We start from the raw sequence: 27,400 nt of genomic DNA on the forward strand, positions 1-27,400 counted from the left end.
AGAAAAGGTTACATTCCCCGCCCCCCAGGGAATGTAATTTAACACTCATTCCATATCATCCCTACCCATACCTTAAAGTAATAAAAGTATGTGAGAAGTTTGAAAGAATACTCAAACATTTTTATAGGTTTCCACACTTATAAATAAGAAAACAAACACCAACCACAATAATGTGATTTAGTAGTGAGTGAGTCTTCAAGGTTTCATCTCCAGTTCACCTCCCTGGGCAAAATATCTTGTGGTCAACCTTCTCTTACCATCTTCAAAGTAAATGAATAGTGAATGAATGAATAAACAAACAAATAAATGAGTCAGATAGATTAAAGTCCAGGAGCCCTCTCCTAAAATAGTGAGAAGGCACTCATGGGTGTGTCCAGGTTTTGTTAGGTAGCTTCAGTGAAACATCAAGTTGTGCTGATACTACACTATGAACATTTGACTCCAACAGTTGCATCTAGCTTTGTGAGTATGCTCTTTGTGAATTCTTATTCAAAGTCGAAGCTGCGACTGGCCCAGGATTAAGTGACTTTCATTATCTCAAACCTCCCCACCCCTATCTTCAAAAAATTCCAAATTAAATCCATTTAAATCAATGCTTATGACTCTCGGGTGCCTTTTCCAACCCACTCGGGTCTTCTTGGCTGATGACTAATGATAGATTATTTCATTTTTAATAAGACATCAACCTATCAGTACACGTTATTGAACTATGTGAAAATTCTTTTTTAATTATAAATTCCCATACCAATGTATGATGTAGTAGAATGGTTAATTCTTTTTTAATTATAAAGCAGGTGCTCTGGTTGAAGTGAAGGTGGGAGATGAACTCTACCCATTCAGCCCCCCTCACTACCTCAGACATTTCCACAGAATCCAACATTGGCATGTTGGAAAGAGTATGGGTTTGGGAGCCAGAGATATCCAAGTTCAGATTCCAAATCAGGTATTTCCTATCTAAGTGATATTGCACAAGACAGTTGGCCTCTATCAGACTTAGTTTTCTTATTCTTAAAAGAGAGGTAACATATCTACTTCTCAGTATTAACTAAAGATTAAGTACATAAACCTAAAGTGTCTGCACACAGTAGGAACTCAACAACTCTTAGGTGTTTTTTTTCTAATTTCTCTAATTTTCAGCTCACAAAGATGGGGTCATAAACAATATGGGACTGATTAAATTAGTATGAGTATAGAATTCTAAAAATAGAATTGTATCACAGGGTACATGCTTTTGAAAATTTTTGTGGTTACTTATTTTAGGGAATAAAAGGAAAACAATGACATGACCTTTCACCTCATTCCTGGTACAGATGCTAGACTCAGGTGCAATAAACATTTATTATGTGCAATACAGAGTGCTAGGCATGTCCATTACCTCCTATTAGTACTTCACTATTAGCACCCCTGATTTTTTTTTAAAAGTTGTGATTAGATAGCATATAACATTTGCAACAGCATGGATGGAACTGGAGAGCATTATGCTAAGTGAAATAAGCCAGTCAGAGAAAGATAAATATCACATGATCTCACTCATTTATGGAATATAATGAACAACATAAACTGATGAACAAAAACAGATCCAGAGACAGAGAAACATCGATCAGACCGTCAAACCTCAGAGGGAAGGTGGGGAGGTGGGTAAGTGGGAGAGATCAACCAAAGGACTTGTATGCATGCATATAGGCCTAACCAATGGACACAGACAACAGGGGGGTGAGGGACATGAGTGTGGCGGGGGGGTGGGGGGACGGGTAATGGGAGGATAAGGACACATATGTAATAACTTAATCAATAAAGAAATTCAAAAAAATAATTCATGCAATGTTAATCTAACACATACTAAAGAACATGAATAGTTGTTGCTATTTTACATTATGACTAGGCATATAATAAAAATGCACTGTAATAAATGTTCTTTTATGTTTTAATCAAATATATTATAGTTTCCTCCTTTCTCTTTGTTAGCTCCAGTATCTATTTTAAACATCAAAGTTTATAAATGTTGCTGGCAACACGTACAGTTAAATACTGATTGAGATAAAAAATGCCAGATGTACTTTTTCAGTGTACACCCTCCTATCCCACACAACCCATGGTCCAGGGTTGAGGGGCTCTTCACTCTTCCCCTCCTTCCTTTTGTTTCTTCTCAAGTACACAGAACTTGGAGTTAGAAAACCTTAGTTCAATCCCAGCTTTGCAACTTACTACTTATATGATTACTGTGTTTGCCCTTCTTTAAAATTGATTTAACAAGAAACTATAGTATTTTTACAGGGCTACTGTATCTATCAAATCAGAAATCAAAATGCTGGGCACAGAATCTAGCACATAAAAGGAACTCAATATGCAAATCTAGCCTCCAGGTTACTTAAGAGCCCAAGGTGGCAGTAAGCTAGACACCATGGGATGGGGTGAGCAGGGCAGCATCCGTCTGGGGAAGGAGAGCATGTTCATTCACTGTAGGATTTGGAATGGGGGAAGTATGGAGCAGCAAGAACAGACAATCCCAATAGGTGGGAGGCAGAGGGAGGGATGGAGAGGGTTGTGATTATGTTTTAAAACTATGGAGCTTGAAAAGACCTTTATGGTCATGTGGTATAAAGCATGTTAGCTTGCTACATCATCCCGGAAAAGTGATTATGTAGGACAGGGAATCCACTTTCATATACTTATGAGTACTGTTCCACCATACTACAGCTTGAATCCATGAAAGGCTCTTCTAACATGGGTCTAAAAGTTGCTTCCTGTTATTGTTCACTCAATAGCTATTTTCTTAGACCCAAGAAATAGTCCAATTCCTCCTTCATTTAACATGTAGGGGGGGAATTCCCATAAAAACATTGACTTAAGCTTTTTAGAGCCTGTTGTTGGCCCCACATTTAACCTAACAAGCTGGATTCAATCATTCTCAGTTGGTCTCAGGCTTTTCTGGGGCTGTGAATTATATTGGGGCAGGGGAGAGCTGCAAGCAGGAAATGCGTGTGACAAGGTTATCTTATCTCAATAGTGCAGGTAAGAAGGGATCTGGGTCTAAGTAAGGGAGTTCATGGAAAGATGTAAAAGTGAGAGCCTGTAAAGGAAGAACTAATAAAATAAAACTTCTGTGGAGTGTAAGAAAAAGCGGAAGGGAGCCCGTGATGACCACAAACTTATGAGAGAGAATATTTTGGAGAATACTGTTGCCAAGGACATGCAGGCCAGTCAGACTAGGTTTTAGGTTTGTCAAAGGAGATGAACAATTCTGTTTGAAATATCAAGGATGCAGAGAATATCAAAGAGGGAATATGCAACAGGTAGTTGGAGAAATAAAGAGGAGGTACAGAGAAGAGTTATGACAGGTGATGATAACCTGGGTGTCTTTTTCAGTTTATAAGTAATAAATGGAGCCATGGATGTAGATGAGCTCTTCAAGAGAACAAAATAAGTTAACAGATGTAAGTCACCCTCTAAAATGCTTCTCAAATATGACCCTGGGCATTGCTTCTACCTCTGACTCCGCTAAGAATCCCTTCCGTCCCCAACCTGACCAACATGGTGTCTTTTTAATAACCTCGGTCTGAATCAAATCCACATTTGGATGTCAGAGGAAGCCCCATAGTATGCTGAGAAGTTTCAGCAACTTTCATTTGCAAACTTAAACCCACGTTTATATTGTACTGTGGAAACAGGAACTTTGGTCCCCCAGAATTTAGTATCACTTTCAAGAGGGGTAATTTAACTATATGTATGAATCTGATAAATACCTAAGCCCTTTTTTTGGGGAACCCTTGAACATTTAGCTTTTGTACTTAACCCCTCAGAAACTGCTAACAAAGCATTCAATGCCAATAATCATTGGTTATTTAAAAATCCCTGCCTGTTACAGAGCTTTTGGTTCTCTGATAGTGGCTGCCTGTAGTAATGGGCCCAGGATATCATTTCTTTTGGATATGAAGGAGGTAGGATAGCCTGTGGTAACAATTTGGTAAGAGTTAATTATTAAAAATGATGAAGATGGTGATTTCTCAATAAGACTAGGTAAAAGTAGAACTGAATTCCAACTGACTGTCCAGTGCTGGGGGCAACTCTCCCTGTTTTCTCTGCTTTTCTCACTATGATGATAAATATAACTCTTAGCTACCAATCAGTCTCTCTACAAGAGTTAATTAATTTAGTAATGGCTACAAAGGTGTCAGAAGACTAAATAAATCAGAGAGGAAAGGAAGAATAGAGGGAAGGAAAGAAGGGAAAGAGAAAGGAAATCCATCAATTAGAGGTAATTTGACATCTTCTACATAAATCCTGGCAAAATGGTTGGTTCTAGAAATACTAAGACTGATACTTTTAGGCAAGTCATACCCCTCCTCCAAGCCATCTTGAAATTTCAGCATCTCTTAGGTTCCCTCCATAGTGACTGAGCTGTTCTACTAAAGTTGAAGCCAAGAGAGACTGTATGGGAACAACCTCTCTGTGAAGTATTCCAAATGCAGTAAGGTTGAAACCTTTCTGTGTGGACAAATAGTCTGTCTCGCTCAATACCAGCAACCATCCCCCCTTCTTCTGCTGGCCTGTAGATTAGCAGTTCACATCAAGCACACATCTAGGGAGGTAGCAAAGATGGCAGAATATACAAAGTAAATGGAACCACTTACCAACTCTCTTGCCCTCAATTTTAAATTTTATTTCCAGTTTAATACCTTTCATCTTATTTAAAGTTTGCCCTGTATTTGTTTTTGCAAAAGAAATAAGGTTCATTATAGACAAGTTCGAAAATACACACAAACAACATTAAAATATAATAATGAAAAATCACTGATAAGCCCAACACCTAGAGAGATCCATTGTTAATACTTTGCTGTATAGCCTTTCATAGTTTTTCATAGTAAACACATAACATTTCCCATAATTAGTTATTTTAAAAAACTTATTCCAGATGCTATTCTATGGCATATAAAGTTAAAACTGTCCCCGACTAGACTCCCAAGCCCATCTCATTGGGATACTGACAGAAACATTAGAGACTCCCGGCATCAAATCATCTTACTCTTCCTCTAATTCCATTCTGTTCGTTTAGGAAGCCTCTACCAGAGGCAGGTCTCATCTCCTTTCTCTCTCTGCTAGCCAGGTTTTAACCCTGGTTCCCCTTCCCCCTTCTCCAGGACCCTAGATTCAGTCTTCAGCATTGTACTACAATTAGCCACTTATATCCATTAGCCTCTTAAAAAATTTAATGAGGAGAGTTCCTTGGCTCCAGTAGCAGCTGGTTTTGTTTACCTGGCTCTTTACTTTAAAAGGAAAAACCTTTGCCCCTTACTATCTGACCCCTTCTTTTATTTCAGGTAATTGCATTAGTGCTGGCTTCTCAATGCTCAGGAATTTCCGGACCTATTTTGCCGCCTGCTGCTTTTAGGGAGGAGGGGCAGTCTACTCCGAATTCTAACACCCAGCCTGCTGACTGGGCAGGTAATTCCATAAGACGGGGGCCTTCCCCATTGAAGGGGGAAAAGCTTGGATAATCATTAGAACAACCCTGTTGACCTATAAAACCTATTCTGACACTTGAAGCCAAACACTGGAGAGGCTGACTTGAGTCTCTCTAAAGCTTTATAAATTGTATTTGCCCCTCCTCCAAAGGCCCTCACTCTGGTTTCCTGCTGAGTACATTCTTCACACTTGCCATTAGGTTTTCTTTCTGAGGCTCCATTATTCTTGATCCTCTTTGCAATGGGTCAACCCTCCTCTCTTGTGTTCAGAACTACTTTGGGCAAGTAAAGGTTATATAAAATGAACACTGTTACAAAAAAAAAAAAAGAAGAAAGAAGATCATACAGAATATAGATGTTTCTTTGACTTTTTAAAACCAGCTCCTATAAAATCCACACAGCTGATTAAAGGGTTGTGGTTCAAGAACTTCTAAGAGTTGGTACTCTGAAAGACGTTATCATTGAAAAATGGTGCAAGTAAAGGTCAGTATTGTGGGCAATCTCACAGGCACATAATGGGTGCTCAAAAAAGACATTAAATGAGGCCCCGGCCAGGTAGCTAGCTCAGTTGGCTAGAGCACTGTCCTGATACACCATTGCTGTGGGTTCAATCCTCAGTCAGGACACATACAAGAATCAACCAATGAATGCATAAATAAGTGGAACAACAAATAGATGTTTCTCTCTCAAATCAGTAAGTTAAAAAAAACACACATTTAATGAAATCATGACTGCTTGTATAATCCAACCCACAATGAGCCAAAAGGTTAGTCTTGAAGCTTAAGGGCTGTTCTAAGGGCCACCTTTTCTTGATCTTTTCTCTCTCCTAATGCCTTGCATACTTTTGGTCCTGAGTCCAGGTCGTTCTTCCTCATGAACCCTATCAGTGTATGTGGAGAAACACTGTCTTTTGGCAGAGGCTTAAACAGCTGGCCCTTCCTTGATCCTTGCAGTGCTGAGGAGAGCTCTACGGGAAGCACAGAAGGAAAAGCCATCTGCAGCTCCAGCCACCGGAGTGGGCTCTGAGGGGGGTACCTCAGAGTAGTACCAGGTGATGGTACCTAAAGTGGGGGCAGGAGTGGATCCATGTGTTTTGGGGCTGAAACTTAAATAAATTGTGGGACCCTCTTTAAGAAAAAGGAATCAAAAGTACAAAACACAAAATTAGGTACAAAAGTAAATATTTATTTAGAATGATATAATAAATCACAACAAACTCCCAGAAACTTAGAGAATCAAGTTCCTCCAGCCCCACTCCCCTCCTGCGCGCACACACACACACAAACCTTTTTTAAAAAAATATATGTTTTATTGATTTCAGAGAGGAACGGAGAGGGACAGAGAGATAGAAACATCAATGATCAAACATCATTAATTGGTTGCCTCTTGCATGCCCCCACATTCGCCTCACACACATCTTTTTTTGTTTCTGAGCTCTTCTGGCAATTTACCAGAAATGCTTACAGAACAATACTTCCTGATATAACCAGCCGCTAACCCCTTACCACCTAGCTAGAGTATCCAGGTTCCAAAATGAGGCAAATGTCCAAAAAATAAATCTACCCCTGTTAGTAATCTCAAGGGATACTTTCTGGTTCCATTATGATTCTCAGAAAGGGCCAAATATGAGTAAATACAGTCATCCTCCACATAATGACATTTTGGGCAATGGAATGCATATTGATAGTAGTCACATAAGATTACTAATGGAGCTGAAATATTCCTATCATTTAGTGACATCGTAGCAAGTTGTAAAGTTATAGCACATTATGGCACTCACCTGTTGGTGGTGATGCTGATATAAACAAACCTATTGCTCTACCAGTCTTCTAAAAGTATAGCACATTATGTACAGTACATAATACTTAATGATAATAAATGACTATGTTACTGATCTATGCATTTGCTATTCTACTTTATTATTTTAGAGTATAATCTTTCTACTTATTAAAAAAAGTTTTCTGTAAAACAGTATGCTATGTTACTCTGGCAATAGTCTCTCACATCTCATGTTTACTAAGTCTCTCTCTCTTTTTAAAAAAATTGATTTGAGAGAGAGGAAGGGAGTGAGAGAGACAGACAGACAGACATAGATTTGTTGTTCCACTCATTTATGTATTAATTGGTTGCTTCTTGTATGTGCCCTGACTGGGAATCAAACCTGCAACCTTGGCCTATGGAGACAACTCTTCAACCAACTGAGCTAACTGGCCAGGGCTTTTACTGAGTCTCTTGATTGCATCATTTTCTCTTGTGCTTGATTTAATCTTGTGTTGTTTTGTACAGTATCATGCTGTGTGGACCTGTAGCCTAGGAGCAATAGGATGTACCATATAACTTAGGTGTGTAGTGGGCTATGCCATCTAGGTTTGTGTAAGTGCACTCTGTGATGTTCACATAATTATGAAATCACCTAATGACACATTTCTCAGAACATATCCCTTTTAAGTGGTGCATGATAGTACTTCATATCCCTGTCCCCTATATGTAAAGTGTTGTTTTCCCCTTGACTTCTTTCAAGGTTTTCTATTTTTCTTTGGTTTTCTGTAGTATGAAGATATTTCTAGGCATAGCTTTCATAGTATTTATCCTACTTGGTGCTATGAACTTCCTGGGTCTATGGTTTTTTTGTCTGTTATTAATTTTGGAAACTTTTCAGCCATCATTACTTAAATACTTGAATTACCTCAAGCCATTATTGCTTCATTGTTCTTCTGCTCTGGTCTCTCTTTCTTCTCCTTCACATATTTGTATTCAAGTTATGTATGTCACACACTTTGTTGTTGTTATTGTTAAGCCTCACCTGAGGAGAATTTTCCATTGATTTTTTTTAGAAAGAGTATAAGGGAGGGGGAAAGACAGAGAGAAACATCGATGTGAGAGAGACACATTGATTGGTTGCCTTTCGCACCCCCCACCCAGGGCCAGGGATGGAGCCTGCAACCGAGGTACGTGCCCCTGACCAGAATCGAACCTGGATCCTCAGTCTGCAGGCCGAAGTTCTACCCACTGAGCCAAACCAGGTAGGGCATATCACACACTTTTAAAATGTCCCACGGTTCATGGATGTTCTGTTCTGCATTTTTTCATTCTTCATTTCAGTTTGAAAGATTTCTATTATCCTATTCTCAAGCTCACTGATTTCTTGGATGTGGCCAGTCTCCTGATGAGCTTATTAAAGGCATTCTTCATTTCTGTTACAGTGTTTTTTATTTCTAGTACTTACTTTTGATTATTTTGTAGCATTTCCATCTCTCTTCTTACATTATCCATCTATTCTTATATATCGTGTATTTTCTGTTAGATCCTTTAACATGAGTTATTTTTAAACCCCTGTCTAATAATTCCAACATCTGTGTCATATCTGACTATAGTTCTGATGCTTGGTTTGTTTGTTAAGACTATGTTTTTCCTTGCCTTTTAGTATACCTTGCAATTTTTTGTTGAAAGCCAACATGCTGAATTGTATAATAGAAACTGAGATAAACAGACTTTACTGTGAGGGTTTGGGCTGAGTTGGATTATGTTGTATGTTTGTTGCAGTTATACCTACCAGAGGCTTCAAATCTCTCTAATGTACTTGTTTGTGAGTTATCTTTTGACTTTAGGCTTCCCTAATTACTCTTCCTCAGGGAGAGACTGTGTCTTTCAGCTCTTTCAGCTATAATTCAGTTATTATATTAGCACCCTGTTGGTATGTGGTTAGGTATAGAAGAAGGAAAGTGTTCCTTAACTTTATGATTCAGTCTGTCTTTTCGTGGGTCTGTATCTCTGGGCTATAAATGTCACTCCCTCCTCCCCAGTGGTATAGCTATTTCCCCTTAGCTGAGACAAGAAGGCTAGAGGGGTTTCAATGAGAAAAATGCTTTCCCCTAAAGGGATAAGGCTCTGGTTATAACTTTTCCCTTGGAGAGTTGGTCTTTGTTATAGAGAATGCTCTGGTTTTAAATTGCACAATGATAACTCTTACTCTCCCCTGGTCTGAGCTACTAGGGGATTTTTCTTGGATTCCACAAAAGTAGGGGCTAAGGGGATAAGTCTGAAGCCTCCAGGAGTTCCTTACTCTCAAGCTAGTCCACACTAAGTCCCTAGCAATTCATCAGAATTACCACTTACGTGTTCCTACCAGTTTATGGCTTCAGTATTTTCTGCTTCAAGTAAGCAAATTTTGGTAGTGACTCTGGATTCACCTGTCTTTCCAGATTTCAGAGTGTTGGTGTGCCCTGCAATCATAATTCTCTGATACATCCAAGAAAAGTTGTTCATTTTCAAACTTTTTATTTTGTTCTTATTGAATGAATAAGAGTAACAACTTGTAAGCTCTTTACATGTTGGGGCTAAAATCAGAAGTCCACTAAAACAATTCTTATCATGCATGCTAGCATTGATCTTTTGCATTAAGGATTGTGTTGAGAAATAGCCTTATCTCCACTGTGCATTGTCAATTGGTGTATTAATGTGATCTATTAGTAATGTCTGCCAGGGTAATGAGAATAAGAAATGAAGGCACATCTGCCACATATTTGTCATTTTTGATCGAGATGATTTTTAAGGCCCTTTCCAAACCTAAGGCTCAAGGTCGTCTTTTTGACACACAGTCAAATGATATCATTAGGTGTCCCCTCAACACATATGAGAATCTTACATTTCAGTTGGTATTAATGAAATTGCATTTTCATATGATATTGTCCAATAAATGCACACAGGAATATATACTAAGAGAAAAGCAAAACAAAATGACTTGCCCAAAGGTTTCGTGTAAGTTCCCTATTTGAGTTTGATTTTCTACACCGTCATTTATATATGAGATTGAGAAATTACTTCTGTTTTACACTTCTTCAGCCCCTATGTCATGCCTTTTCCTTAATGCAGATTTTGCACCCATGTATTTGAAAGAATAGGATAAGCAAAAACTGTCTATATTACACATGTGTGTGTAAAACAACATCCATGTCATCATATAGTAGATTTTCTAGAAGACCTACCAGAAAAATTTATCTCAAGGCTTATTATCAGGAAAATGATGTTTCTCATAAAAATTAGTTTTGTTTTTTACTTGTGGACACTAGATTTGTTTTCAATTTTGCTTTTGCTAGTTAGAAACAAAATCAAATTTGTAGCCCATTTCTAACAAGAGAATAAAATAAACTGATAAACACTTTAGAGCAGTGGTCACCAAACTCATTAGTCAACAGAGCCAAATATCAACAGTACAACGATTGAAATTTCTTTTGAGAGCCACATTTTTTAAACTTAAGCTTCTTCTAACACCACTTCTTCAAAACAGACTCACCCAGGCCATGGTATTTTGTGGAAGAGCCACACTCAAGGGGCCAAAGAGCCACATGTGGCTCGCGAGCCGCAATTTGCCAACCACGGCTTAAGAGTGTTAATCTTTCACACTACTTTAATATTCTTCTAAGTCTATTTTCCATTTACTCTTTCTTCCTCATTTATTTTGGTCATTTTGCTATTGGACAGAAAAGTGGCCAAAAGGAAGGTTCAGAAAAACTGAAAAGAAAAAAGACATTCAATAATTCCCAAACTATATATTTAGCCTTCTATATGTAGGGTGTGCAATAAAAATGTATATATACACTTTGAATAATTATAAAGGCAGTGTTTATTAAAATAATTTCATTTTCAAAATTGAGCTATCCACTGTTAAAGTGTGTATACATTTTTGGTAGGATACCCTGTACACAAAACAAACAAGGCCCTATTAGTCTTATTTCCTGCCTTATTTTCATTTCTCCAAAATCAATCTTTTATCTTATTAAACATTTGGGAAAGCTTCAGGAAATCATATTCTTTTATCAAGTTTAAAAATTCTCTTTTCTTTTGTCAGATCAAATGTTTTATTTGATACAATATAGTTTGAGGTTAAATCATGAATCTATTAACCTTTAGTTTGTCATAAATGGATTTCCCCTTCTAAAAATTTTTAGACATTTTTATATTTTCCTGGGGCCAAAATTGGTCCTCTTAACTGGCACCAAGAGTTGGTAAGGACTGAATTAATATAATCAGAGCTACCTGATATTTCCAGAATATATTTCCTCAAAGATCACAGAAGTATCACAGATAAATTTAAAGGATCTTTCTGAATGAGAACAGAGCAATTTTGCTTTTGTCTTTCACTACAGGACATTTAGTCAGCGTGTGTGTGTGTGTGTGTGTGTGTGTGTGTGTGTTTGTGTGTAGTGTTGTGTGTGAGCGGGAGGTAAAGAAGTGGAGGGAGCCTTGGGGTTATGGGGAAATTGATATACCTGCACTAAGGTAAAGGCCTATTGCCTTGCCCAGGGTTCTGCAAAGGTTTAGACCTGAGTGGATGGGGGTGGGGGTGGGGAAGGGAGGCTATGTGGTCTCTGTTGAGCCTTCTTAACTCTGCTATTGTAATATAAAAACAGCCATAGACAATCTATATATATAAAAGGCTAATATGCTAAGTGTCCGACTGTCTGGCTGGTTGCTATGATGCACACTGACTACCAGGGGGCAGACACTCAATACAGGAGCTGCCATGACACCTTAGAATACAGAGCACCATTAGAAAGTACATTATATGTAGGTTCCTTGGCCCTGGTAGAGTTCTTGAATCTACATTTAAAAAAAAATATTTTCATTGATTTTAGAGAGTAAGGGAGAGAGAGAGAGAAAACATCAATGATGAAAGAGAATCATTGATTGGCTGCCTCCTGCATGCCCCATTCTGGGGATCGAGCCTGAAACCCGGGCATGTGCCCTGACTGGGAATTGAACCGTGACCTTCAGGTTCATAGGTCAACACTCAACCAATGAGCAACACCAGCTGGGCCCTTGAATCTACATTTTTAGTCAGTATCTCAGGGAATATGATTTGTGAGTAAAGTAGATCCAAACTTTGAGAATCGTTGAATTATTACACATTATTAGATCCTTGGCTTACACAAAACAAACTAAAACCCACCAGGTCCCTAGTGCCAAAGAGCAAGTGCTCAAAATAAGTTCAACAGAAAAGAAGGTGCTAAATGTACACTTGATCTTCCAATATTGGTTTCCAACAGTTATATAAACCTCCAGATCCCTCTATTTCACTCTTCCTAGTCTAAATAGCTTCCTTCTCTGTGAACTCCTAATCTACTGTGCACGCAATGATTTATAGTAATATAAAGTCATGAATCCAGAAACAATACAGGGTCATATCACCCACTCTAATCTAAACTGACTTCATGAAAATGGAATTTGGACTTAAGTAAACACACATGACTGAGTGGATGCTAGGAATCCTCCATCCAATCTTAAATATGTAGAAATGCTGCACAGATAAAAGAAAGAATATTAAGTAAACTTGAAATGAAGAAAAAGCTCCAAATAATAGAAATAAATAGGGACTCAAAATCAGAATGGTAAGTGAATAGAATCAAGAGAACCTGAATTAAGCAAAGACCTCAAGGGTGGGAACTGCAAGCTACAACTTACATCACAAATCTCAGAGGGCTGCTCCATACATGAAAGAGGGCATTTTGTGAAGCACATCTTCGTATCTTTTGTCCCTAAGATACAATTCCCTGTCTTTTCTTATTTACTAGCAGGAATATTTTATATATTCTGGATGTGAACCTCTGCACTTTAGCCTCTTGGCTGCTTTTTTCTGCTTAGTTTCTAGAGGTCTCATCACTTGTGCATGAAGCTGAGGTGTGGGAAAGTTGCATTCATACTTTTGGACTCCTTCTCTGTGTTTGCTTTTCTCTAGGATTTTACCCTTTATACTAGCCACTTCGGTAACCTCAAATTCTGACTCTGTCACCCTAGTCCAATAAGAATGCCATTTCTGCTTAAACTCTTCCCCTACACTATAGTCTATAAAATGTCCTTAGGAAAAAAAAAATCTAGGGATGATGTTAATATGTGATTCACTTCCTAAATTTCCCTTCTTTCAAGGGTCTTAGCTCCTCAAGTCACCCTTTATTGGTTATACCCCAGTGCCTTAGAAAGGTTACTTCATTATTTGATCAGCTTTTAAAGTTGTTTTTGGTAGGAGGGTCAGTCCAATAAAACTTCTTCATCATGCCCTAGCCGGTTTGGTTCAGTGGATAGTGTTGGCCTGTGGACTGAAGGGTCCCGGGTTCGATTCCAGTCAAGGGCACATGCCTGGGTTGCAGGCTGGGTCTCCAGTGGGGGCTATGCAGGAGGCAGCCAATCAGTGATTCTCTCTCATCATTGATGTTTCTATCTCTCCCTCCCTCTACCTTCCTCTCTGAAATCAATAAAATAAAATAAAAACTTATTTAAAAAAAAACTTCTCCATCATGACCAGACCAGAAACTCTCTACAAACAAGTTTAACAAATAATATCTATATTGAATACACTGCTGCAAAGAATAGAAAAAGAAGGAAAACTACTTAAATCATTTTATAATGATAATAGAATGACAATTCTAAAGGCAGTATAGTATAAGAAAACAAAATTATAGAATTATCTCACCTATAAATATGAAAACAAAAATCTTAAAATAAAATGTTAGCAAATATCATCCAGAAATGTATTAAAAATATCCAGTCTAGATAGCATTCAGCCAAAAATGGAAGGATTTTTCAATATTAAAAAGTCTGTCTGTGAAATATACTATCTTAGTATTAAAGGAAAAAAAACACATGATCATTTCAATAGATACAGAAGAAAGTTGGGTAACATTTGATACTTTCCATTACTTAAAAAAATAATAAAATAACTTTTTAACAAACCACGAAGATAAGATCTTCTTAATCTGATAAGGGCTTATCTACCAATAACCCAGAGAAAACATCATACCTTATGGTGAAAATTGTCATTCCTATTCAAGTCAAGAACAGACAAGGATGACTTCCATCACCCTTAGCATTTAACACTGTACTGAAGATCCTAACTAGTTCAAAAATAAAAATTTTTTGAAGACACATAACTATTAGAAAGAAAGAAATGAATTTATCATTTTTTGCAAGCAATATAACGATCTATAGAAAAGCTAAAGTAACTATAGAACAATTTTGGAACTGGTGAGAAAATGTATCATGGTAATTACTTAAAAGATGAACATATAAAATCTGTAGTGTTCCCAAATACTAAAAACACCTAGTTAGAAACTCTAGGTGTTTTAACATATGTCATTTGACATTAAACTTATGACATTTAACAAACCTATAAGATTCTTGGGAATAAATCTATCCAAATGTGCAGGAACTATATGAAGAAAATTATAAAATCAGATTTGTAATTCACATCCATAAACAAAAATATATTCTAGATGGGATTAGACTTGAGTATTTAAAATACCCTTTAAAACTCTAAGAAAAAAGAAGAAATGTTTTTCATTATACTATATAGCAGAAAAATAAATGAAATAAATTTATATGTGACAATATATACTAGTATATAGATTTTAGAAACATGTTGAGTAAAGAAAGCATTTTGTAGAATATGAATGCTATAACTCCATATAATTTTATATAATTTTCAATTATGTAATTTATGTAAATTTTTAAAGCATACAAAGCAATACAATAGCTAGTTTATAGATTCTCATGGCTTTAGTAAAAATATAAAAATAAATATGGACTGGAAGTATGCAATCTAAAATTATATAAGTGGTTATCTCTGAAAAATAATGGGGCTAGGTGGAAGGACAGGTAGACATCAATTTTATATCAATGATGTTTTGTTTTATATAAAATATCATAAGTAAAACTTAAAACATTAACACTTATTAATTATGAGTTGGATGCATTAATGTTTTCATGTAATTCTTTCTGCTGCCATTTCTGACCTCTTAAGTAACAGGTCCTATTGATGGTGCTTTTACAAATCACCCTTTTACCTCAGGAAAAGAGTAAAGATTATCCTCCAAACATATTTACTAGCAAAACACTTTAAAAGATAAAACAAATAAAACTCAGGCTTAAATGAAACTGAAATTTTATAGGGAAATGGGTCTGGTTCTGGAGGTGAAAAGGAGAACTGACAATAGATGCCAAGAGTGTTAGCATCTTTCTTCCTGGGAGCTAGGTGTGGCTGACTTCATTGAGTACTTGTGAAGCATTAATGGGATAAGAACAGAAAAGTTATGAATCTTTATTCAATTAAAATTTGGTTGCAGCATCATTAAAACTAAGCTGGTACACCTGCTACTAATTTCATTCTTGGCTACTAGGCTGGTTATTTATTTGTCTGAATGAAGAGAGGAAATGCTGCTGGTAGGGCAGATCAAACTGAAGTGCACATGAGGAGGAAGTGGTCATGTGTTAATGAACAAGAGAGCTGATCCTGGAGTAGTTCTCACTGCAAATTTATTGTCTAAATTTGACGACAGTTTGAATGCAGAATTGCACAAATGCCTGGGGTTTCTGTTTTCCTTTTTCCAGTTGTGCTGGGTAGTTTTCTTACTTTAGAAGTGGTCCTAAGGACCTTCTCATTTATAGACTTGGAAACTGAGACCCAAAGAGGTGAAATCATTGATCCAAGGTCATGCAACTCATTCCTGGCCTCTTTCCAATGTCTCTGAAAATAATTCCATGTTCTACTTCTAAAATTATTTCAACTCCAAATAAAAAAGGCAGCTTTTAAAAGGCATTCTTCACACACCATAACTGCTCTTGGCCACAGCAAAGACCTGGGCAAAGGGCTGCCAAGTGAGCCCATTTGAACATGGGAGGTAATTCCTGACTGTGTCTCTGGACGTCAGCTTCCCCATAATGTCCCTTACACACTTGGGGTGAGGTTCCAGAGCTTGGAGAAGATATGGCCAGTTCCTGCTTCCTTTATGAGCGAATGATGGTGCAACCACCAGGAAAATGCTGCTTCACTGTCATATTTAGTGGATGCACCTGGACCAATTTACTTTCCAACAACAAATCCCTCTCTCCCACATATATGGAACCCATTGCATTTGCCAAGCACATTTTTATCTATAATCTCATGTGAGCCCTAAAACCTCCCTGATACAAGTAAATTATTCCAATTTTCTAGAGGAGAGAAGTGAAATGCAAGGAGGGAGTATGCTAAATTGGCACCACAGGCCAGGGCTCATCTCAGGATATCTATTTTGAATCTGGGCTGCTAGCCATCCCTTGGCCCCTCCTGCCCTGACACAGCTTTCCTCCCAGGTATTAAACTTGACAAACACAGAATAACCATAACTGGTGCCCTCCTTGGAATCACAAGCCTATATTAGGGCTGAGAAGTAGGAGAGGCAGGAGAAGAAGAAGGGCATGATTATCTCTTTCAAAGGATGCATAAGGAAAGTCACTGGAAGGACATGGGACAAAACTTGGACCAATAACGTTTCACAGGATTCTGGTCTAGGAGAACAACATATAGTCTAGTGTTTTCCAACTCATTGATTCATTAGAATTACCTTAGATAACTTTTTATTTCTTTAAATTTTGTTTTTGAATAGGTAATAGACTTACAAGGTTCAGGAATCAAAAGAAACAAATGGTATATGATGGAAAGTCTTCCTCCAACCTCTATGTCATAGTGACTCTATTCTACTCCTTGGAGGCAAAAAAAGGTATCAATGGCTTTAAGCACATATAAGCAAAGCATATATTCCCCCCTCAACACACATTTCTACATAAAAGTTAACATACTATACACATTGTTCTTGACTTTCTTTTTTTCACCTAAATAATATATTTTGGACATTATATCATATATAGTACACGAACAGCTTCCTCTTTTCTTTTTAAACTGCATAGTATTTTATGTGCATATACCATGAATTTTATTTAACCAACTAGAAGCCAGATGCACAAAGATCCGTGCACAAAGATCCATGCTAGAATGGGCTTTCCTTTCCCTGTCTGCCCGTCACCACCTTTCCACTCCAGCCCAGCCCCTTTCCGCTCAGGCCCGGGGAGCCGCTTCTTTCCGCTCCGGCCCCGAATTCCCACGCTGCCCAGAGGCCCTGAGAGACTGGGGCTGGGGCGTCCCACCCCTGTCAATCAGCGCCTGTGTATGCAAATTAACCTCCATCTTTGTTGGATTAATTTGCATATCACTCCTGATTGGCTGGTGGCGTAGCAGAGGTACAGTCAATTTACATGTTTGTCTATTATTAGGTAAGATTCCCTCTTAATAAACTAGTAGGTTGTTTTCAATCTTTTGCTATTACAAAGCTGAAATAAATAACTTGATACAATGGATATGTTAAGAAAACTGAGTTTTAGTTTAAGTTCTAATGTAATGAATGTAGCCAAGTACCCTTGGGCAAGTCAGTTAGGATTTTGACCTTTTAGAAATGGAAAGAATCTTAATGACCTTTTGGTCTAGCATAGCAATTTTTAACCAGTTGCCACAAGAGGCACACTGGTGTGTGGAAAGAATTTTTAAAACATGAAATACCTGACTATTTAGTCAGGGGCACTGACTTTTCCCCCTTAGATTGTCAAATTAAAAAATGACAACAGCCAACACAACAATTGCTGTCTGCTGTAACTGAATCAAAGGTATACCTATTTTTTGGTCAGATCAGCAAAAATATAGTTTTTTGGTGTGCCACTGAATTTTAGTAATTAGTTTATGTGTGCCATTAGATGAAAAGGGTTGAAAATCCCTGGTCCAGGATTTCCCAAAGCCATGTGCATGGAACACTAGTCCCAAAGGGTGCACACCCTGGAAATTGATAGTACATCTAAGACTTTGAGAAAACCAGAGTGAACAAACATTAATTAATCAAGGGTTTCACAAATATATTTTAATAATGGAATCATTTAAAAAAGTGTTTTTTAAAATGATTAAGAGAGAAAGGGAAAGGATTAGAGAGAGAGAAACATCAGTGAGAGAGAAACATCCATCAGCTGCCTTCTGCACGCCCTTTACCAGGGATCGAGCCCACAACTTGGGCATGTTCCCTGACCAGGAATCACACAGGTAACCTCCTGGTTCATGGGTTGATGCTCAACCAATGAGCCACACCAGCTGGGCTAGTAATGGGCTCATTTTTTCAGAGAGACTATGATGGTTAATTTTTTGGAGAGTAGTTTTAGATGAGATAGATATTTAAATCTGTGAACTCTGAGTAAGCAGACTGCCCTCCATAATGTGGGTGGGCCTCAACCAATCAGTTGAAAGCATGAATAAAACAAAAAGACTGGCCTTCCCGAGTGAGACAGAACAGGAGGCAGTCTAGCAGATGCCTTTGGACTCCATCTGCACCATTGACTCTCCTGGGTCTTGAGCCTGCTGGATCACATGGCAGATTGGGACATTCCAGTCTCCACAACCACATGAACCAATTCCTTACAATATACCCATAGAGGCCCAGTGCACGAAATTCGTGCACGGAGGGGGGTTGTCCCTCAGCCCAGCCTGTACCATCTCCAATCTGGGATCCCTCTCACAATCCAGGACTGCTGGCTCCCAACTGCTTGCCTGCCTGCCTTACTGATTGCCCCTAACCGCTTCTGCCTGCCAGCCTGATCACCCCCTAACCACTCCGCTCCCAGCCTATTTGCCCCCAACTTCCCTCCTCTGCCAGCCTGGTCACCCCTAACTGCCCTCTCCTGCAGGGTTGATCACCTCCAACTGCCCTCCCTTGCAGGCCTGGTCTCTCTCAACTGCCCTCCCTTGCAGGCCTGGTCCTTCTCAACTGCCCTCCCTTGCAGGCCGGGTGCCTCCCAACTACCCTCTCCTGCTGGCCATCTTGTGGTGGCCATCTTGTGTCCACATGGGGGCAGGATCTTTGACCACATGGGGGCCGCTATATTGTGTGTTGCAGTGATGATCAATCTGCATATTACTCTTTTATTAGATAGGATAGAGGCCTGGTACAGGGGTGGGGGCCAGCTGGTTTGCCCTGAAGGGTGTCCCTGATCAGGGTGGGGTTCCCTCGGGGTGTGGGGCAGCCTGAGCGAGGGGCCTGTGGTGGTTTGCAGGCCGGCCACGCCCCCTGGCAACCCAAGTGAAGGCCCTGGTATCTGGAATTTATTTTCCTTCTACAATTGAAACTTTGTAGCCTGGAGCGGAGCCAAGCCTGGGCCTCCCTCTGCAGCCGGCAGCCATTTCTGTTGGGGTTATAATTGAAACTTTGTAGCCTTAAGCGGGTGGGCCCGGCCAGGGTGTGCGGAAATCTTTGCTTCCCCTGTTGCTGGGGGCAACCCTGGCCTGCTCTCTCAAGCTCCATTCTGCTGCCATTTCTGTTTGAATTTGTTTACCTTCTATAATTGAAACTTTGTAGCTTGAGTGGAGGTTTAGGCCTGGCAAGGGCAGGTGGAAAGCTTGGCTTCCTCTGTTACCTAGGAAACCTTGCTCTCTGTGGCTGTAGCCATCTTGATTGGGTTAATTTGCATACTCGCTCTGATTGGATGGTGGGTGTGACTTGTGGGCGTGGCTTGTTAGTGTGTCGGAGGTATGGTCAATTTGCATATTTGTCTATTATTAAGTAGGATTTTCTGTACATATACAGTTCTTATTGGTTCTGTTTCTCTGGGGAACCCTGATTATTACAAGAACCAACTGTTCACATGCTATAGAATTAATGTTCCTTAGAACACTTAAAATTTAAAGAGGAAGTGAGATTTAATATGGGTCACAAACACAAATAGGTTCAACAGCAGAGGTGTGAGTGTTACACATTTCAAGAATCATGAAAACATAAGGCATGTTCCAGGTATAATGGAAACCAGTCTGATTAGGCCTTCCAGTCTTTACCAAAATTTCTCTTGTCCTCTCACTCAATAATTCATTATTGAGTACCTATTATGTACCAGGTATCATTTTAGTTACTGGGAATACAGCAGTGAATAAGACTGACAATGCCTCTGGACCTTATATTCCAGAAGTGGGAGAAAAAATAAAAGTAAACTAATAAGTGTGTCAGATTGGGTGGAAATGCTATGAAGAAAAAGTAAAGCAGGATGAAGGGGTTATAAGGCTGAGGGAAATCACTCTTTTACAAAAGGTGACCATGAAATATCACTTTGATTAGGTGACATTAGAGCAGAGTCCTAAAAGAAATGAGAGTCATGCAGATTTCTGGAGGAAGAATATTCTAGACAAAGGGAAAAGCAAATGCAAGGGTCATGTCCAAGAAACAGTAAACAGGCTAGAAGTAGAGTTGGACAGGAGGTACCAGGGTGGTAGCAGGAGATAAAGTCAGAGTCAATGTAGGGCCTCATAGGCCAACTTGAGGGCTTAGGTTCTTATTTTAAACTAGTAGCCCATTTGCAGGAATAATCCTGCAAGAGGCCGCTGTTGTGGCTGCAGCGCCTGCACCTGAGCACCGCTGCCGCCCACCCCGCTCCTCCCTGCCCTGGCTTTCCCTCTGGTAGCCACCTTGCTTTCCGCTTTTCCTCCCTCTTCCTTCTAAGTTGTCAGTCTTCACTCCTCCCTCCCTCAGCGTATGCAAATTAGCCGCCATCTTGGTTGGGTAATTTGCATATTCGCCCTGATTGGCTGGTGGGCGTGGCTTTGGCTGGTGGGTGTGACTTGGGCGTAGCGAAGGTGCGGTCAATTTGCATATTTGTCTATTATTAGGTGGGATCAGATAAAGATATATTGAAGGATTTTGAGCATAGGAATGTTAGGATCAGTCTAATTGTTTGTTAAAAATAGGCTGTAGGAGGGAGCAAGGAGATCAGTTAGGAGGACATTGCTAAAGTCTGGGGAAGAAATGAAAATTGTTTTGAATTTTGAGAGCAGTAGTGGAAATGGTTAGAAGTATTTGGAATCTGGATATATTTTGAAGGTAAAACTAACAGGATTTTCCTGATAGTATTGTAGGACAGAGTTCTGCACAAGAAAAATCCTGGGTTCCAGTCTCTTTTGCAACTACTTAATTATGTGACTTTGAGCAAGCCATGTAACCCCGTGAGCCTTATTTACCCACCTATAATATGGGGTCATTAACTTCTTGCTTGGAGATAGCAAGTCAAATGGTCTCATGAATTGCCTTCGCTTGACCTATGCCTCAAAAATAGCACCCATTATCTACTGTCTTGTATTCCTCACTGTAGTTTTATGTAAAGAACTGTATCTTCCCCGCTACATTGTAAATTCCTTGGTGCTGGGACCTTGTCTATTAGGGATATTATCCCGACACTAGAGGCCTGGTGCACAAAAATTCATGCACTCGGGGGGCGGGGGGGGTCCCTCTCGCAGTCCAGGAGCCCTTGAGGGATGTCAGACTGACAGCTTAGGCCCACTCCCTGTGGGCTAAGCCACAGTCTGGCCTCCCTCTGTGGGAGGCGACAGGCAGGCTGATCTGGGACAGCGCCGGCCAGCAAGCCGCCAGTCCCGCCCCCAGATCACCCTTCCACTGCCACCAGTCACCGCTGCCCCCTGATTGCTTTCCCCTCCCTCTGTCCACTGGCACCCACCTTGGCTGGACTGGCACCACCCACTTGCTGGCCCTGCCCCCCACTGACCAGTCATTTTGCCATTCGGTCTATTTGCATATTCGGCTTTTATTATATAGGATATCATCCAGTGTTTTGTCAATTGACTGAAAATAAACAATCTTCAAATAATAACCCCTAGTTGAATTATAATGTTGTATTCAATTTGCTAATGGATTTTGCAAATTTTTAAAAAATGTATTTTTTTATTGATTTCAGAGAGGAAGGGAGGGAGAGAAAGAAATAGAAACATCAACCTGAGAGATAATCATTGATCAGCTGCCTCTTGCATGCCCCACACTGGGGATAGAGGATTGAGCCCGAAACCCAGGCATATGCTCTGACAAGGAATCGAACCATGACCTCCTGGTTCATAGGTTGACACTCAACCACTGAGCCATGCCGACTAGGCGGGATTTTGCAATTCTTCATCAACCACTACTACTTTTACTTTTCTTGTAATTTTTAAAATTTAGTGCTTAAGAACCCCAGTTTCAAAGAGCAAGAAAGGGAAGGGAAAGAGGAAGGAAATTCCAATTCAGTAGATACTATGCTGAGGTAAAGAGGCTAGTTCAGGAAGATTTAGAAAAGAAGTTGAAAGTTTGACATGGGAGCTCAACTTAAAGAAGAAGCAAGATTTTTCAAGTCAGAGAAGGGAAAGAAATACATTTCAGGGAGAAGAAATAGCACTAGCCTGAAAGTGCATGCTGTGGAAAAATAACCACTGCCTCAATGGGAGCACAGCATGCCCAGGGGTGAGGGAGAAGAATAAACAAGGATAAAAGTGGAATAATAAGTGCTATCAAGCTTATGGTAAGTCTTACATGTTGTTCTAATGTGTAAAGGGAAAAATGGGAAGTTATTCTTAGAATGTAATCACCATGACAGCAAGTCCTTATGACTATCTTGTTCTTCATGTATTCCTAGTGTCTTCTAAATGCCTGGCACATAGTAGGGGTTCAATAAATTGCCACTGAATGAGTCACTGTTTTTAAACAGGAGATTGATATAATCAGATGCATGTTTTAGAAAAATAACTGGTGATAGTGATGAGAAGGGACTGGGAAGTGATATAAGAAGCAGGGAGACCTCAGGTAGCTGATTATTGACATTCTAGAAGAGAATAAGTAGGTCAGACATACAATGGTCTTTATTATAATCAACAGGAACTTAATAGAATAGAATTTAAATAACTAAATGCTAATAACAACTATATTTTCTTTAAAAATATTAGCATGCATGGGTTTTCAATAAATATTTATAGCTTCAATAATGTGTATGAATTGGGCAGAGAGCAAAGGAGGCAAGCGACAGCTACCATGTGACTTGAGGGTTTCCAGGAGGCAGCAAATGATTACAATCTGAGTAAATGGAGGTAGAGATAGCACCAAGAGGAGAGAGAGTGATGAGATGGGTGTAGAGTCAAGCTGATTTTCCTCTGAATCTGCTAAACTCACACATGGTGTTACTTTTGAAAAGCTGAAGTTGAACACAGAAGCAAGTGAGCAGAAAGCAATTGTTAATTGAATAGATTCCAGAAAATGATGCTGTGCTTGAATAATCAGCAGCTTTTTGCAATCTGTTCACTAATATCTGATATATAAGGTGTGGATTATTTTCTGTTTATTAAAATTTTTAGTACAATTGTAGTAAAAATGCTTGTCCTTATAGATGTTTCCAGAAGTGCTGGGAAGAATTGCCAATCGACAATATTTCATGAATCTATGAAGGAGGAATTCATAAAAACTGTATGGATCATACAAACATTTCACTTATTTCTCTTACATAAAAGCTCTGGCAAATATCAGTCAAAGAAAAATAAAATGTGATAAAGTGTCTTCAGATAGTCATATGTGTCTTTTCTGTGTGTCATCTCCATTTCCTCTACAGTGATTTAATGAACACCAATCATATATAAAACTTTGAGGGCAGTATTGGAGGGGAGCCTACGAAAGACTTCCTGCTCCTGTTACCCACAACCCCTGTCTCTTGTTACACACGAATAATTTAATTTACATTAAAATTTTTGGGTCTTTATACAATCTACTTCAAAGGCATTTTAAAGGAGGACTTGGGGGCACAGGAGTTAGTGCGGTATGAGGGCAGGAGGAAGCAATGCTCAAACCTAATTCTTAACACAGGGACTTAGGATTCCTTATGAGGTCCATGGATGGGCGCTAGTGAACCCATGAAAACCTTGAACTCGTGTGTGTGTGTGTGTGTGTGTGTGTGTGTGTGTGTATTCTGCATATACACATGTATTTTTCTAAGAAAATCAATAATTTTTATCTGAATTGTAAAAGAATTGATGAACTTAAAAAGCACCTTAAACCCAAAGAACTTGCAGTGATTTTGGCTCCTGTGGTAAGTAGTTAAGGATCTGGGAAATCTCTTAGGACCTGGAAGTCTTTCATGGATTTTGAGTCCCACCAGCCCATAGTCTGCCTACTCACTAGGCTGGTTTCTTAAGCACTGAAAGATTGGTACTGCTGGTTATGCTACCACTTTTTCCCTGTCTGGAACAAAAGCTTTCTGCTCTCCTTATGGCAAAACTCAGCTCTTCATGAAATAAAAATGTCACCTATGCCACAGGGAAATCACCATCCCTTCACTCAGGGCATACCAAGTATCCAAAAAGGAAGGGCATTTTACAACTCCCTCTGCCCAAATTTACACCAAATTTATAAATCTAATCACACAGAAAAGGACATGCAAATGTTAAAGGGCTCATAATGTTCAACCACATTTTTCATGTGATTCACATTAAAGCATCTTATGTAAAAGTTGAACAAGCATTGAAAAAACTCTACTAATTACACACAATGTAAACAAATTTTTTAAAATTATAGAAAATTTGAATTCCTTGATTTCTATAGGCCAAGTGTAGAATTTAAGTGTTTGTGGATGGTGGTTCTTTGTTACCCTTAGCTTTGTATCCTTTTATTTATATGAAATGAAGTGGGAAGAGAGAAAAAAGGGGGGAAATGGCAGGAAACAGCTACCCACCTCCACACCAAATACCAGCAAAAACCACAGTTACACTGCCATGTAACAACAATATATTCTGTTTAAGAAACTTCCTGATCCCAGAAACAGCCATGTAACTCTAGACAATAATGAAATTACATCCTGCACATGCTCAAAACCATCCTCCATAGCTTCTAACAACATACTTTTTTTGTTCGTTTTTTTTGTTTTTTTGCTTTCTTGAACTCGCTGAGATTTTGTTCCTTTGAAAGGAGCCTAACTATGACTTTCAGAAAAGGTGGTTGTGGTGGTAATGATGGTGGTTATAGATGTGGTAATATAATTTTATCATGACCTCCAGTTTCCACTGCCATAAATTTGGTTGACCATTTCTTATCAGAGAGAAGAAAGCTGCCAGTTTTCTTAAGGAGAACAAATGTCTGCCAGGGTAAATGATTCACTCAGAGCATTCAGTCCTTTCTCCTGTGACAGAAGCTGGGCTCAATCTCAATTTGTCATCAAAAGACAAGTCATTTCTAAACTTTTTTTTCTTTATTGATTAAGGTATTACATATGTGTCCTTATCACCCCATTGCCCCCCCATCCATTTCTAAACTTCTTAAGAGAAAATATTTAGCTGCTATTGAAATCACACAAGTGTATTCAATTTTACTTTGCAAACCTATAAATGGTGAGTGTCTCTTGCTTAATTTTTCCAAGAAAAAAATATTAATACTAAATAATAACTGAGATCACTTTGAAAAGTGTTGCTCACAAAGGCCCCCTAAGGTGATAATATGGACTATATTACCAGAGATTGAAAATTGGAAATGACTTTGAATATCTGTATGATTTTCCCAGATGCTATCAAGTATGGTTTACCCCTGGGAATCAGAGTTCCCACAGTGGTAAATATAATGATGGGTCTATAAGATACTGGGATCCAGTCACTTATGAGGTTCCATGTTCGGTAATCCTAGAATTCAAACTCTTAAATGAATATAATCAACATTCCATGTAATCTGAGGAACACAATCAAATAGAGTGCTCACGGCACAAAGCAAGCCTGAAAGTCAAACATCCACATTGAGATAATACAGCTCTCCAAGGGATCAGATGACACCAGAGACAAATGGATCAAGTTGTTTTGCAACTGATCCAAAGCGTGGTCCAGCTGTTCCCAGTCTGTTTTCCCAACATCAGAGGCGATTCACTTAAGGCAAACCATAAAAATACCTGTTACTCATAAAAATAGATATTCCCTGACTAGTAGGCCAGACTGTTCATCTCCTCAGGCCATCGTCTGTTGTTACCCATTCCCTCCTGTGTTCTTCTCATCAAAGTAGGATTTGGGGAGAATCCTGCCAACAACTACACTTGGATTCCCTAATCCAACTGAAAGGAAGGTTATCTCGGCAGAACAGGGGAGCCTATGACTCATCCACCCTGAGCTACACACAAATTCAAGTATCATCATCTAGGCCCGCTTCTTTGGACCAAGTGTTTCACTCAGTCTACCGGTCAAATGCTTTCAAAGTGCATTCAAGTGGAAGCTGAGCTATTTCTTTTTTTCCCTCTATAAAATAGATTATGAAATACGTCTGTTAAAAGAACTGTGAGGGAAATAGTGTAGTGGAAAAAGTATGCACTCATCTCTGTGAACAGACCTCAGTTAAATCTGGAATCGCCATTCATTATACAAATAACCTGCTCTCGCTGCAGCTTACTGCCCTAATCTGAGGAAGATGGTATTGATGATACTTGTTTTGTCAGGGCAGTACTTCTCAGACTTTAATGTGCATTTGGGGATGTTATTAGATTGCAGATTCTGACTCAGTAACTGGTCTAGGGTGAGGCACAAGCGTCTGCATTTCTAAACAATCCAAGGCAGTGCTGACACTCCTGGCCTGGCCCACACTTTGAGTAGCAAGGTAGTCAGGTCTTTCAAGGTTTTACTTTTATATAAAGTAGCCACAAGATTTGATAGATATAAAGGTTTCACACAATACATTACATTAAACACTAACTATGTATACAGAGCTTCAATTTCTCCAAGAATTTGCAGTTAGAGATAGCCAAAATAGAATTTTAATAACAAACTCTCCCATTCTTTTCTTCAAAATTGAAAAGAAACATGGAAAGAAAAATTGGTACACTGTTTGGGAATATTGGAAAGACTTCCCTGGAGGTAGCTGTGCCTTTAACTATAGCAGCCTTTTAGATAATAACCACCAAGAGACTGATACAGCAACTGAAGACCTGGGAACAGTGATCACATATCCAATTTAACTTAAAAACATTTTTAATATAACACAGTTTACACCTTTTTCATGACTCTTGCCAAGGGAAAGAAAGTATTCAGAGATAATAAATGTATTTTTCACCTCAAAGTAGTCAAAAGTCAAGTGTATAAAAGTCAAGAATATGTATGAAGAAAAGCAGCAATTTCAAAAAGGCACTACTCTATTTATGTGCCATATGGATCATCTTGAAAGAGTCTATAACATTTAGAAACGTGACTTCCGTAAAGATGATAATAATCGTAACCAAAATTTACTAAATACTCATCAAAGTTAAGTACTAGGCTCAGTGCTTTACATGTGTCATCTCCTTTATCT

The 27,400-nt window shown here is 38.9% G+C and overlaps 1 protein-coding gene across 1 annotated transcript in view; it reads right to left on the reverse strand.

Annotated features, from left to right (window-relative positions):
* Positions 1-27,400, reverse strand: part of HPSE2 (heparanase 2 (inactive)) — a 538,739-nt gene that overhangs the window by 144,410 nt on the left and 366,929 nt on the right. The window lies entirely within an intron of this gene.

The sequence above is a fragment of the Eptesicus fuscus genome, chromosome 17, assembly GCF_027574615.1.
Source record: "Eptesicus fuscus isolate TK198812 chromosome 17, DD_ASM_mEF_20220401, whole genome shotgun sequence".
Taxonomy (NCBI): domain Eukaryota; kingdom Metazoa; phylum Chordata; class Mammalia; order Chiroptera; family Vespertilionidae; genus Eptesicus; species Eptesicus fuscus.